Source organism: Malurus melanocephalus, unplaced genomic scaffold (assembly GCF_030028575.1).
Source record: "Malurus melanocephalus ecotype Western Australia unplaced genomic scaffold, MMel_1.1 scaffold_153, whole genome shotgun sequence".
NCBI classification, from domain to species: Eukaryota; Metazoa; Chordata; class Aves; order Passeriformes; family Maluridae; genus Malurus; species Malurus melanocephalus.
Window position 1 is genome coordinate 904,140 of NW_026623385.1, and position 4,522 is coordinate 908,661.

A 4,522-nucleotide genomic window follows, 5' to 3' on the forward strand; every position below is an offset into this window, starting at 1 on the left:
GATTTTTGAATGTTTATATTGATATAATATCTTTCTCTCCCCCACCCCCACCCCTCCCCCCCATATAAATTCCCTTTTTCAGTAGCAGCTGGACATACAAAAGTATTTAAAAGTATTTTGAAATACAAGTAACCACATCTACTGATGTGTCTTATTTCTRTTTCTTATTTCTGAAGTGGACTGGATGAAGAACATTTGAGTAATTTTCTAGCATGAGTGTGTCTGCAGAATTTATCTTTGTTGCAGTTTCTAGCATATGTAAACATTAACAAATAGAGGCTTTCAATGCTTAAAACRACAGTTCTGGTAAATTTTTCAAACATATATGTGGATATAATTCATGYATTCCCATGAATTGATCTAAAATTTAGAACCTTAACATGGAACTGTAATATTAAGCTTTTAACTGAGATAGAMATGAAAGTTAGGTAATAGCAAATAACAACTTAATTTGCTCACTTCAATCATCTGGGCTCTTTTCCAGCAAGTAGCAATATATTCAGCTCTAAATGTACAAATGACAAGATTTCTAAAATGTGCAATTCAGCAGCATAAAAGCTTGTATAAAGTTCATCCAAGATGAATTAAATATAAGCCCAGAAGGTTAAGGATTTTTTTTGCCCCTTCTATTGTGTTTGAGACAGCTTTTTATTTAGGCCAGAAAATAGAGGGGGGAAAAATCCCTTCTCTTTCTGCAGGAACAGCACTATCTGTACATTCTAAAAAGATTGCTGCAAGTGGAGTGAGATCTGTGGGAGATTCCCTCTGAAGTAGTGGTGTATGATTTAGTTGTCACACAAAAAATCATTTTAAAAAGAGTAAAAATGTCACGATCATTGCAAGCACTAAAAGTTATATGTGGTTAACTGCTGAAGTCTGAAAATAAAGCAGCCATGGCTGAAATTACCTATACAAAAAAAAAAAAAAAAAAAAAAAAAAAAAAAGTTAATTCTTAAGAAAGCTTTGATACCTTTTTCTTTACTCTACCCCAAACAAGGCCAAATTTAATTTGATATGCCAGAAGACCCATGTGTTTATGACTCGAAAACACGTCAAGACTTCATTTTGTGGTAACAGAGGTTTTACTGCAGAGCAGATAAATAACACTTAAGAATACAATTCAAAACACAGTGAGAAATTACCAGAARCCTTCAACAAACAAGCAATGGAACAAAGTCATTTCAAGAAGACTGAACAGAAACTAAAGTAAGGAGCAAAAAAAAACCAAAAAGCCAAAAGACAACATCAAAATGATAAAAATATTACACAAAGGAATGATTAAATCACTGGAAAGACAATATTTGGACAGATATAAATTTTGGGAGGAGGGAATTCCAGTAGCCACGAGAGATGACAAATAGAGATACAAAAGAGTGAGAATATATAGTAAAGGTGGCATCCATTGTGCCCAGCCTGATAACTATATTTGTAACACCTATACTAAATTCTCCAAGTGTTCAAAGTTGTAATAGCCAATGAAGACATATTTAGGAAAGCGCATTTAGGAAAACACACGGTCCAYAGACTTGTAAATAATTTTTTAACTAACTTCAGAGAGAATTAAAATTGTGCAGTTTAGCACAAAATGTAGGCACAAGTTGTATCCCAAATTTTAGTGGATTTGAGCCTGATCCAGATTGAATCTCAGCCTAGAATTAGGAGCAGTAAAATAGGTGACCCAAGAACTTCTGGAAATGGTGAAGTTATTAGAAGCATATGAGAAAATGCAAGTTACAAAACCATCAACATCAGATCGTGGCCAGGCAAGATTTTAAGATAAGAATGAATTTAAAGGATGAACCAGCACACTAAATTCCAACAGATAAGTAATGGTTAGGTTGCATTAACAAAAACACAGCAATAAAACATTGAGGTTTGCCAAAACAGTCAATAAAATATATGGCCTTAAAGGRTGTAAAAGGAGATGGATGCCGGGATATGAGGAGAGAAACAGATGCCAGATTGTCAGTAGGAGTCTCAACATCACATCATCTGCTGGTCCCAGTAACTAGAGAAACAGAGGATAGTGATCAGTACCAGAAAAACAAAAAGATGACAAATATTTGCCCTCAGAACAAAATGAGTTCTCAGCAGTTACTTGCCAAAGTAGTATAGACACTTGTGAATCAAGTAATAATGACATGTAACAGTCACAAAAACATTTTAAAATCTCTTCCACCAAATTGGTTTATTTTGGAGAGAGGTATTACAGGGGAAAGTAGAGATAAAATAATTTTGGGTTTGTGTGCTGTGAGCCATGGTAAGGGATTAAGCAACAGCTGCCGCTCTTTGCTTTTGARCAGGATATTAGATATATTTGGACTCTCACATAATTTGATAGTGAAATAAAAAAAAAAAAACCTAGAGAAACAAAAAAATCCCAACTTAATGGAGTGGCTGGGGTCACTTGGCTTGTTCCATCTGCAGAAGATGAGATTGAGGCTGGACCTCATCACTGCCTGCAGCTTCTTCAAGAGGAGGAACAGGRACTGATCTCTGCCCTGTGGTGACCACTGGCAGGACCTGAGGGAATGAATGGGCTGAAGTTGTYTCAGGGAAGRTTTAAGTTGGRTATTAGGAAAARGTTCTTCWCCTAGAGGGTGGTTGGGCACTGCAACAGGCTCACAGAGAAGTGGTCACAACATTAACCCTGACAGAGTTGAAAAATAGCTTGGAAAACACTCTGAGGCACATGGTGGRAYTCTTGGGCTGTTTTGTGCRGGACCAGAAGTTGGACWCAATGATCCTTGMAACCTCCTTCCAACTCAGGATATTCTATGAATTTAAACAATGTATGTCTTTTGTAGATGGAATTTAAAATTGTGTGTTCTTTGAAGGGCTGGCGGTGACATGATCTTCATGCACAAGAACGTTTCAGGGAGACAGAAAGATGGGGTGCAGAACTGCCCAGAACTGAAAGCATGACCATGGTAAGGACTGCCACAAACAGCTGACAGAAAGATAATATTATACCAACATTACAGGGGTTCCTCCCCACCAGGGGCTCATCACTACCGGACTGCGGCATCCCAGGCTGAAACCTCATCAACTGATGGGCTGGGAGCTTCCTGCAGGAAGAAATTACAAAACCAAACCATCACCATTGTTTCCTTTCTTGTGCCACTAGAAATTAACTGCTCATAAGCTTCAAACACACTGCACACKATTTGGGATTGCATACATGAAGTTCTCATCAGCACATGGTCCTGGTCCCYGACTAGAGCTTTCATGTACCACAGTATGACATAAATTGTATTTCAATATGAGTTCTSTGTTAAATCCCAACATAAAATTCAKATGACTARCAGAGTAARCAGATACAGGGTCTTGTCAATTTGYTGTGCACAGTCTGTCATCAAGTTGGCTGACAGAGAGCTTTATTACAAAAACTTAGTCTCAAAGACRTTAGAACATTCCCCAGGGACACCAGAATGAATTGGCAAGCCTGGAGCTCAATGTTACTGAGAATTGCTTTTTACCCTGCAAGTTATTTATCCATGTAAGAATATTAAAAAAAAAAAAAAATAGAAAGAAAGAAAAAAATAAAGATGCACAGGTGTCAATGTATTTCAATCAATTTAAGTGTGAAAAATTGACTTCTAATATTCAAAGATGCAACTGGCAAGTTTCAAATGTGTGCAGTAGAGACAGGTTAAGTCTCACTGTGTTATTCACTATGTCTATAAACTAGACTAACAGAAACTGAGAAGAGGGGTTTGCACTATKGCAATCATTGTATTTTTCCCAGATGTGGTGAACTGGCAGGCTACTTACCTTTCATTTTTATTATCTGATAACAGCCCCCTCACAGCAATACAAGAAAGTGCAACACTGGAGCTGGGTTCCCATGGAAAAGACATAGTAATGATTTTTAAACAGGACCTGTTCTCAAAAAAAAAGAAGAAAAGCAGGCACCACAACCTCAGGCCACTGATGCTGACAKCATGAAACCCTTCCAAGGAGCATAAACTAGATGTCTGGTATGTGAGTTCATCTCTCACCTGCTCTGTGGGGCACTAGAGCATGCACTTGTAGATGCCCTGCCATCTTTGCAGCAGGAGGAAGCAGAATGATCTTCCTGGGGACAACCCTCTGCCTTGGCTAAACAAGCTGCTAAAATATCAATACAATAATAAKAATATTAACAATGCAGCATCTGGGAACACAAAAACATTTCCTTTAGTTTTAAAAGCACACATTCAAATCTATACTGTTATGACTTCATTACCCAAGCTTATTATTTCTTCATTACCTGAAATTATCCCATTATTATACTGCATTGCACATTTAYACAGCAAACAAACAGGGCATAAGCAATTATAAATGCCAGTCATGTAAAGGCATTTTATCAAATGTTAAATGCCTAAATATCTCTGAATACCTACTCGTATAAATCACTGATTGTCACATATTCAGAATTTAATGACTTAGACCTTTGTCACTTTTSAAATAACAAGAAACTAGCTTTGCTTGGATGCATGAAAATATTACCATATTACCTCATTTATTTTTAATCTCCTCA

The 4,522-nt window shown here is 36.9% G+C and overlaps 1 long non-coding RNA gene across 1 annotated transcript; it reads right to left on the minus strand.

Moving 5' to 3' along the window:
• Positions 1-2,757: 2,757 nt before the first annotated feature.
• LOC130576776 (uncharacterized) lies at positions 2,758-4,108 on the minus strand. The gene is made up of 3 exons (XR_008965709.1): positions 4,002-4,108; positions 3,775-3,882; positions 2,758-3,068 (listed from the first exon to the last, which is right to left on the minus strand). It is a non-coding gene; the product is annotated as an uncharacterized LOC130576776 (long non-coding RNA).
• Positions 4,109-4,522: the final 414 nt, after the last annotated feature.